Source organism: Saimiri boliviensis, chromosome 1, assembly GCF_048565385.1.
Source record: "Saimiri boliviensis isolate mSaiBol1 chromosome 1, mSaiBol1.pri, whole genome shotgun sequence".
In the NCBI taxonomy this organism is placed as follows: domain Eukaryota; kingdom Metazoa; phylum Chordata; class Mammalia; order Primates; family Cebidae; genus Saimiri; species Saimiri boliviensis.
The window spans coordinates 263,389,779-263,400,604 of record NC_133449.1 but is presented as its reverse complement, the minus strand read 5'-3'; the positions used below and the strand labels follow the sequence as shown (position 1 = coordinate 263,400,604).

At 37.4% G+C, this 10,826-nt stretch overlaps 1 pseudogene; it reads right to left on the bottom strand.

Annotated features, from left to right (window-relative positions):
• Positions 1-2,557: 2,557 nt before the first annotated feature.
• Positions 2,558-2,743, bottom strand: LOC101035029 (metallothionein-2 pseudogene; annotated as a pseudogene).
• Between the last annotated feature and the right edge of the window lie 8,083 nt (positions 2,744-10,826).

Below are 10,826 nucleotides of genomic sequence, written 5' to 3'. Positions count from 1 at the left end.
TTTTTTTTTTTTTTTTTTTGTTGTTGTTACCCAGGCTGAGTGCAATGAAGTGATCTTGGCTCACTGCCACCTCCCGGGTTCAAGCAATTCTCCTGCCCCAGCCTCTCAAGTAGCTGGGGTTACAGGCACGTGCCACAACACCTGGGTAATTTTGTATTTTTCGTAGAGATGGAGTTTCTCCATGTTGGTCAGACTGGTCTAAATTCCTGACCTCAGGTGATCCACACGACGTGGCCTCCCAAAATGCTGGTATTATGGGTGTGAGCCACAGTGCCCAGCCTACAATATGCATGAATTTCAAATGTATTATGCTAAGTGAAAGAAGCCAGACTTAAAAGACTATATACTGTATGATTTTATTTATTTGACATTCTAGAAAAGGCAGAACTATAGTAACAGAAAGATCAGGGGTGGCCAGGATCTTGGGTTGGGCAGTGGAGTTAACTGTAACATGGCACAGGGTGGTTTTAGGAGTGATGGAATAGTTCTATTTCTTGCATACAGTGGTGGTTATGTGACTGTATGTGTTTCTTAAACTTACAGAAGTGCATATTAAAAAGGGCAAATTTGCCTTATGTAATTTATACTTTAATAAAAATGGAAATAACAAAAATCATTATTGTAAGAGGTAAAAAATACATGGAGCACCAAATGAAAAGATCTAGTTGGATTCCAAGAAAAAGAATTGAGAGATCAAAGGAGATATAATATTTGAAGAGATTATACATTTTCTGGGACTTACAAAAAACACAAATTAATGAATATAAGAGGGATAATATATGCAAATCAGGATAAATCAAGTGAAATGTAAACCTTGATGTTATATAGTAAAAGTACAGAACACTAAAAACAAAGCAGGTGGAGAGGAAAGGCAAATGCAGAAATTACAATTAGAATAATTATGTAGTTTCCTCAACATAAATAATATGGGGAAAACAGGAAAAATATCATTAGAGTACTGAATAAAAATCAGTATCAACCAAAATTTCTGTATTTTTAATATTTATCTTCAATAAAAATGAAAAAATAAAGTTATTTCTATATAATCAAAAAAATATGGGAAAGAATTTTAAGAAGGCATCCTTTCATGATAAAAATTTGCAACAAACTAGGCATACAGGGAACATACCTCAACATAAAAAAGGCCATATATGACAAACCTACCACTAACATTGTACAGAATGGGGAAAAATCCAGAGCCATTTCTCTAAGAACTGGAATAAGATGAGAATGCTCACTTTCACCACTCCTATTCAACATAGTAAAGAAAATGCTAGCCAGTATAATCAGGCAAGAAAAAGAAGTAAAAGACATCCAAATTTGAAAAAGGAAGTGTAATTTTACTTTTTGCTGACGATATATGATCTTACATCTAGTAAAACCTAAAGACTCCACTAAAGACTCTTTGATCTGACAAATACTTTCAGTAAAGTTGCAAGATATAAAATCAACACACAAAAGTAGTAACATTTCTATATACCTGTAATGAACTAGCTGAGAAAGAAATTAAGAAGGCAATCCCATTTATAATAGCTACAAAAAATACCTAGGAATAATTTTAACTAAAAAGGTGAACCATCTCTACAAAGAAAACTAAAAAAGCTCCAATGGAAGAAATTGAAGAGGAAACAAACAAATGGAAAGACATCCCATGCTCACGGATTGTAAGAATTAACATCATTTAAATGGCTGTAGTGTTCAAAGCAATCTACAGATTTAATGCATTTCCTATCAAATTGTTTATGTCATTTTCTCACAGACTTAGAAAAAGGCAATTCTAAAATTTGTATTAATCCAGAAGAGCCAGAATAACCAAAGCAATCCTGAGCAAAAGAGAACAAAGCTGGAAGTGTCACTGACTTCAAAATATATTACAAGGCTATAGTAACCAAAATATCATGGTATTGATATGAAAACAGGCAAATAGACCAATGTAAGAGAGTAGACAATCAAGAGATAAATCTATGTATTTATAGTCAACTGACTCCAACCAACTGACTAAGAACTTACACTGGGGAAAGGACAACTTCTTCAATAAATGGTGCTTGGAAAACTGTGTAACAATTTACAGAAGTATGAAGCTAGACCCTTATCTCTCACTGTACACAAAAATCAACTCATGACAGATTAAAGCCTTAAATGTAAGATCCCAAACTATAAAACTACTAGAAGAAAACATTAGGGAAAATACTTCAGGATATTGGTCTAGACAAAGATTTTATGGCTAAGACCCCAAAAGCATAGACAACAGAAACAAAAATAGACAAATGGGATTATATTACACTTAAAACTTCTGCATGGCAAAGCAATCAACAGAATAAAGAGACAACTTGTTGAAAGGAGCAAATATCTGCAGACCACCAAGGAACTAATATCCAGAATATGCTAGGAACTCAAACAACTCAATTTTTTTTTTCAAGTCAAAGCTGTTTTATTATCATTCACACTATTTCATAGAAAAAGGAAAGTAGCAAACGGGTCAGGGTTGTACATTTTTAAAAACTCCAGGTTTGTAGGGGTCGTGTTATTTAAACATGGGAGCAGGGCTGCCCTGGCATCAGCTGCAGCAGCTGCACTTGTCTGACTCCCCTTTGCAGATGCAGCCCTGGCCACACTTGGCACAGCCCACAGAGCAGCAGGAGCAGCAGCCTTTCTTGCAGGAGGTGCATTTGTGCTCTTTGCACTTGCAGGAGCCGGCTCAGGTGCAGGAGTAACTGGTGGCACAGGAGCAGTTGGGATCCATCCCTAGCTGAAGAGGCAGCTGGAGTCGAACACAGCTGCATGCGAACTCACTGGGACTTGGAGGAGGCGTGGTCAGCTCAATTTTAAAAACCCAACAATCTCATTAAAAAGTGGGTAAAGGGCACGAGTAGACATTTCTCAAAAGACAACATACAAATGGCCAACAGGTTTATAAAAAATGCTCAACATCCATAATTATCAGGGAAATGAAAAATCAAAACCACAATGAGATATCATCTTACCCCAGTTAGAATGATTATTATTTAAAAAAAGACAAAAAAAAATAGATGCAGGTGAGGATGTAGAAAAAAAGAGAACTCTTTTACACTGTTGGTGGGAATGTAAGTTAGTACATTGAGTATGTAAAACAGTATAGAGATTTCTCAAAAAATAAAAAATAGAGCTACTATATGATCCAGTAAGCTCACACTGGGTATTTATTTAAAGGAAAGGGAATCAGTATACCAAAGGAATATCTGTACCTTTGTATTTATTATAGCACTATTCACAATAGCAAAGATGTGGAATCAACCTAACTGTCTGTCAGTAGATGAATGAATAAAGAAAGATGTGGTATATATAAACAATGGAATACTATTTGGCCGTAAAAAGGGATAAAATTATGTCATTTGCAGCAACATGAGTGGAACTGGAGGTTATGATGTTAAATGAAATAAGCTAGGCATATAAAGACACATATTGTATGTTCTCACCCATATGTGGGAGCTATAAAAGTTGATGTCATGGAGATAAAGAATAGAATGATAGATACCAGAGGCTGGGGAGGGTGTGTGGATGGGAGGGAGGGTGATCAAGAATGATTGGTGAGTGGGTGCAAACATACAGTGATTTAGAAGAAATAAGTTCTGATTTTCAATAGCAGAGTAGGGTGACTACAGTTAGTGCAATGTATTGTGTATTTCAAAGTAGCTACAAGAGATGACTTGAAATGTTTGTGAAACAGAACTCACAAATACTCAGGGTGATTGATACCACAAATACTTTTACTTGATAATTACATATTCTAGACATGTAACAAATACTCACATGTACCCACGAAATATGTAAATTATTATGCATCAATAAAAAATGGGAACACTTACCACAAGACTTGACTAAATTAACTTTATTATGTGTACTTAAAGAATAAGAAAGTGGCATTGGAATGACAGTCTGAGATACAAGAAAGAATAAGAGTAAAGAAATTGGTAAAACATGTAGACAAATTTAAACAAAAACACTCTGCCCTTAATAATAAAAGTATTTTAATTTTAGGGTTTGAAAAGGAAAGAAATAAAATACCTGACACCAATAACTTGTCATTTAGGAGCAGGGGATCTTAGTCATACATTCTTGTACTTGCCTTTTTATATATTTGTCTTTGTTGCGTATACAGTCGAGAGTGAAAAGTGCAAGAAACTGTATATATATGGTTTTCAAGTGGGATAGCATCTGGGAGATTATGGAGAGATATGTGGAAGCCACTGCCTTTGTGGAAGCTTCTACCTATGCAGACCAGGAGCCAAGGGCTTGGTATTGTGCTTGGGGGTGGAATTGAACAGTGATTTAGTTTGGCTCTGTGTCCTCACTCAAATCTCATCTCGAATTCTAATCTCTATAATCCTCACATGTCGAGGGAGGTACCAGCTGGAGGTGATTGGATCATGCTGTTCTTATGATAGTGAATGAGGTCTCATGCTCTTGCTTGCTCTCTCACCTGCTGCTATGGAAAATGTGCCTGCTTCCCCTTCCACCGTGATTGTAAGTTTCCTGAGGCCTCCCCAGACAGGCAGAACGGTGAGTCAAACCTCTTTTCTTTATAAATTAAATTACCCAGGCTCAGGTATGTCTTTATAGCAGTCTGAAAATGGACTAATACAAACAATGAAGTCAGCAGGTGATATGAGTTTAGAGTAGAAAAGTAAGAATTGTCTGTGATCCACTGAATATATTTGTGTCTGTCCATTACCACATCTGACTGCTGGAACTTTCTGAGAGTAATAACCTCTGTGTGGTGCTTGTTTTCCAAATGCTGCACAATTTCTTTCATTGGCCAATTCTAACCCTATAGAAAAAAAGATTCTGGGATGTGTTGTTTTCCCTTTGTGTGGGGGTCCCCAAGGCTATTCCAGGTTTGATGATTTGGCTAGCAGGACTGACATGATTCAGCATGTAGTCATGTTCATAGCTATGATTCGTTATGGTGAAAAGATTCAAAGCAAAACAAGCAAAAGGAAAAGGCACAATGAGTGAAGTCCAGAGGAAGCCAGGTACAAACTTCCAATAATTCTTCTCCAGTACAGTCACACACATACTTAATTCCTCCAGCAACGATTTATGACAGCACATTTGAAATGTTGTTTCCCAAGGCAGTGTGTTGGAGACTTAGTGCCCGGGGTTTTTATTGAGGACTGGTCAAATAAGTACCCTCTGCCTAGCATGAACCAACATTCCCGACTTCTAGAGTAAAGCAGATGTTCAATGTAAATCATATTGTTTGTACAAACAGTCTAGGCACAGCGAGCCATTCTTATCAGTTCTGGGAATGTTGGAAATCCTCTCAAAATCCAGGTCCCCAGACAGCAATCCAAAGCCAACTTTCCAAGCAGGATGTTTTAAGGCAGCAGTCTCAGGCTTGCTATGTTAAGTCTTTTCTGCATAGGGCCTGAGACCTGGTGCTTTACTGCCCAAGTCGAAAACAGACAATCCAGCACATGGTGCTAATAAAGAGAGAGACTGGGTGACTAGCAGCCAAAAATGTCAATTCTTCAATACAGAAGTGATTATTATGCTCACTACACTTTGAAAGCATTGGGTAAATACCACATATTTTCTTCTGTGGGTTTGGAGGTATGCATCATGTTCAGGAGACAATTTCTTTATTCTTATAAGTACCGTTTTGCCCACCTGGTAAGCTGGGAAACGGAATTTATAGATATTGCTTTAAAAGTTGAAGTAACAAAATATTTAGCAGTTACACTTATCTTAGCTATATGCTTTTCAGTTTGTTGTGACAGAACTAATCCCTTGCATTGCAGGGTGGTATTGGTAATCCATATGACTTTCACATACTTTCAGCCAAACAAGTAGTTGGGACTGAGGCTGTAAGACAATCTGATTTGATGGTGACTTAGTATGTTATGAGAAATTATGACTCAACTTTTAAAATACTTTCTTTTTTCAATGTTAATAGTGCAACTAATCCAAAAATGCCTGGTAAAAATGTGAATAGGTATTATATATTTTTACTTTTCAAATTTAAAGTACGTAAGGAAATTTCTTACAGAAAGAATTTCTTACATAAAGGATTTCTTACATAAAGAAATTATGGCTTCTTTACAAGCCACCACGCCCGGCTTGTAAAGAAATTTCTTTTTTTTTCTTTTCTTTTCTTTTTTTTTTTGAGACAGAGTTTCACTGTTGTTACCCAGGCTGGTGTGCAATGGCACGATCTCGGCTCACCGCAACCTCCGCCTCCTGGGTTCAAGCAATTCTCCTGCCTCAGCCTCCCCAGTAGCTGGGACTACAGGTGTGCACCACCACGCCCGCCTAATTTTTGTATTTTTAGTAGAGACGGGGTTTCACCTTGTTGACCAAGATGGTCTCGATCTCTTGACCTCGTGATCCACCTGCCTCGGCCTCCCAGCCCAAAGTGCTGGGATTATAGGCGTGAGCCACCGCACCCGGCCAATAAAGAAATTTCTTAAAGCATGTAAAGAAATAACAGATTCTGAGCCGGGCGCGGTGGCTCAAGCCTGTAATCCCAGCACTTTGGGAGGCCGAGGCAGGTGGATCACGAGGTCGAGAGATCGAGACCATCCTGGTCAACATGGTGAAACCCCGTCTCTACTAAAAATACAAAAAAGTAGCTGGGTGTGGTGGCGCGTGCCTGTAATCCCAGCTACTCCGGAGGCTGAGGCAGGAGAATTGCCTGAACCCAGGAGGCGGAGGTTGGGGTGAGCCGAGACCGCGCCATTGCACTCCAGCCTGGGTAACAAGAGCGAAACTCGGTCTCAAAAAAAAAAAAAAAAGAAAGAAAGAAATACCAGATTCTTTGATAAGCATGATCATAATTGGCAACTTGTTATGTTCTTGTGTTGGAATTTTGCCTTTGTAATGTCTCTGATAAGTATTTTTTTTTTCATAATTATATATTTCTGGTGAGACTTCATTTGGTTGGAAATTGCCTTTCAGTTAATTTTCTTTTTTAAGAAAAGAAACTAAAATCATTCTTTAAAATGTTATTGAAGCAACATTGCCACAATTTTTTTTTCTTTCTTTCTTTTTTTTTTTTTTTTTTTTTGAGACGGTGTTTCACTCTTGTTACCCAGGCTGGAGTGCAATGGCGCAATCTCGGCTCACCGCAACCTCCGCCTCCTGGGTTCAGGCAATTCTCCTGCCTCAGCCTCCTGAGTAGCTGGAATTACAGGCACACACCACGATGCTCAGCTAATTTTTTGTATTCTTAGTAGAGATGGGGTTTCACCATGTTGACCAGGATGGTCTCGATTTCTTGACCTCGTGATCCACCCGCCTCGGCCTCCCAAAGTGCTGGGATTACAGGCTTGAGCCACCGCGCCTGGCCTATCATTGCCACATTTTAAAAAATACTTAAAAATTAGCTTACACAATGAAAACAGGTATAGAAGTATCAAAATAATGTAACCAAGGAGGAATCTCATTTCATTCTCTTTCAATTTGGCTTATCATATTTGTAATGACTAATTTCACATGAGAAAATACGCTGCAATAAGTAATTTAATAACCTGTAATTAGAGTCATAATGTCAAATGCTTGTGATACAGTACCTGGAAGTTAAAAAGATATTGGGACATCTGAATCCAATACTTCAATGGAAAGCTTACTATGAAAGGCCTTCTGATATACAAAATATCTAACAGTGAAGGAAAAGAGATAATACATGTTTCTTTGAATGTATGGTTGATCTCATAAGAAAAAGAGGGAAATCCCCAGGGATTGAAAGACTGGCTTCCAGGGAGTTGGAAACCAGAATGGTTAGCTGCAGCTGACATGATGACTTCCCAGGGTCTTTTGACAATGTTGACATTTAAGAGACTTGTGTTTTAAAATTAGTTTGGGAAACCTAAGATTTTGGGTCTATGGAAAGGTGGGAAATTGGAAGTAAGACTTCTCTCACAGATAGAGCCTAAGATCTGGAGGGACTACATGGTCAGGAAAAAGGTGGATTAGAATAAATAATCATTCCAGCCAAGGGACATGTTGAGGTTCCCCTATCTGTCCAGTTTTGGACTCTGAGTGTGGAATGAAAGACTCCCTTGAGGATTCAAGCATGCTGTCATAGAGTTTCAAAGTTCCCCTCTACACTTACTGGCAAAGTCTGGGAAATTCCAAGTAAATATATTGAAGTCCTGACTTAGTATAACTGGGACACCCAAAAGATGCAGAGATAAATCTCTGGAAAAATGCACCCTTGTCCCAGACATCACAGGATTCCTTCAGAAAAAGCCCACCCAAAGGTGAGCAAGAATCAGCAGAATCACAAAAGTGGAGAATGATACTCCCCACTAAGAATTTCAGATAATAAAATTATTCATACATAATACAAATAATGATGTTAAAATGTTTAAGAGAATGAAAGATAGACTAAAAAAACTATGAATACAAAACAAGCAATTGAAAATTATCAGATGGATTTGAAAAGTAATCAAGTAGACCTTAGAAAAAAATATATAAAATTAAAAACCCAATGGATAGGTACTTTAAAATCTACCTGCAATAGCAATATCTATCTTAAATGTTTTATTTATATTCCTTTCTCTCTTTTTTTTTTTTTTTTTTTTTTTGAGACAGGGTCTTGCTCTGCTGCCCAGGCTGGTCAGGTGCTGAATTTAAATAGTTTTATAAGTAAATCATATCAAAACATTTAAGAGAGCGGGTGTGGTGGCTCATGCCTGTAATCCTAGCATTTCGGGAGGCTGAGGCAGGAGGATCAGTTGAGGACAGGAGTTCAAAGTCAGTCCAGTAATGTAAGGAGACACTGTCTGTACAAAAAAAAAAAAAAAAAAAAAAAAAAAAAAGAAAGAAAAAGAAAAAAAAGAAAAGAAAAGAAAAAAGAAAAATTTTAAAAATTAGCTGGATGTGGTGGTACATGCCTGTATTTCTAGCTGCTGAGGAGATTGAAGCAGGATTGTTTGACCCCAGGAGTTCGAGGCTGCAGTGAGCCATGATTGTAGCACTGTGCTTCAGCCTAGGCAACAGAGACCCTGTCTCAAATAAAGACAAAAACAAACCAAAACTGAAAATTAAAACAAACAAAGAAAACACGACATTGAAGGACCAGGTAACCCTAATCTTATTCATACTTTTACAAAAAATAAAATGAGAAGGCATACCTTAAATGCTTCTATGAGCTTAATATAACCTTAGTATCCAAACCAAATGCAGTTGAGGAGAACAATAATACAGGCCAATTTGTAGATGACACTTATGATCACAGTTTCCAAAACTCATATAGAAAATATTAGCAAGCTGAATCCAGTGTTGTATTACGTGTAGCACAAATAGCCAGCACAGGTTTGAAGAAAATGAAGAAGGTGAAAGGACTTGCCTTAGTATCTATCAAGACCTTTTATAAAAATGTTAAATAAATAGAAAATGGAACAGAATAGAGAATCTCACAACAGACCCATAGATACATGGAACCTTGGTAGATGATAGCCTTACATGTTAGTAGAGAGGTTTGGACCAGTCATTAAATGGCCTGGAGAAATATTTATCTGCTTATTCACACTGGGGCAAGGGAGAAAGGGAGATCTACATTTCTGGGTGGTTCAAAGAACTTAAAGTAAAAAGTAAAACTGTAAAACTTTTAGAAGAAAACACAGGATAGTATCTTCCTCAGTTGGTGAAGGTAAGCGTTTCTTAAACAGGACACAAAAAGCCATTTGGCAGTATCTATTCAAGTGGAGGATGTGCAATCCTGCGTACCCTCCCATTTATGGTACACTCCTGTGTTTATGGCATAAAGAGACCTTCAGCCATGTGTCCTAGGAAATTCTAACATGAACATTCAGGGAAGCTTTCTTTAGGATAGCAAAAATATTGGGAACAATCTAACATGGCCTTCAACTGAAAAATAGAAATATCTGTAGGTTAGTAATTCAATAGAATTAGATACCTTTTCCAAACATAATGAGGACCAACGAAAGCAGGATGTGGAAAAGTATGTATTGGTTGAGTGGGTGGCTCCTGAGTGTAATCCCAGCACTTTGGGAGGCCAAGGCAGGCGAATCACTTGAGGTCGGGAGTTTAAGAACAACCTGGCCAACATGGTGAAATCCTATCTCTACCAAAAAATACAAAAATTAGCCAGATGTGGTGGCTGGTGCCTGTAATCCCAGCTACTTGGGAGGCTGAGGCCTGAGAATCAATTGAACCCTGGAGGTGGAGGCTAGAGTGAGCTGAGATCATGCCACTGCACTCCAGCCTGGGCAATAGTGAGACCCTGTCTCCAAACAAAAAAAGAGATAAAGATAAAAGAAAAGTACATATGGTATGATACTAGCTATATAAAGTTTTTTTAAAAAAAACCTACAAAATAATACTGAAAAATTTCCATGTGTAATAAAACATAAATAAATGCATGGAAATGACAAATTGTAAAACTGGGTGACAGTTTTCCCTGGGAAGGTGGAAAAGAGGAAGCGAAGTGTAATTGGGATGAAGTACACAGGTAGCTTTAAATATATTTGTGATGCTTTATATAACGATAGAAGTATTTCTTAAAAAGCAACTGAGAGGGAGATGGGAAACTGTTTTACTACTATCATAAATTTAAAAATTAAACATTCAATGAAATTTATCTTCCATTACTGAAAAGGTTAGGGGCAATTTATGATAAACAAGAAACTATCACTAATGTGAGGTCACAGCTTAATTTCACAAGAGCATTGCCTTTCTTGTTCATCCCCTTTACACACCGTATGTGACTCTGAATGGTTTTTGCCTGTTTGTAAAAATAAAATCCACTTTCAAAAGGTAAACATTTATAATATTTTAATAATAAAGATATTAAAATCATTTTTCTTAAGTCCTAAAGGCAA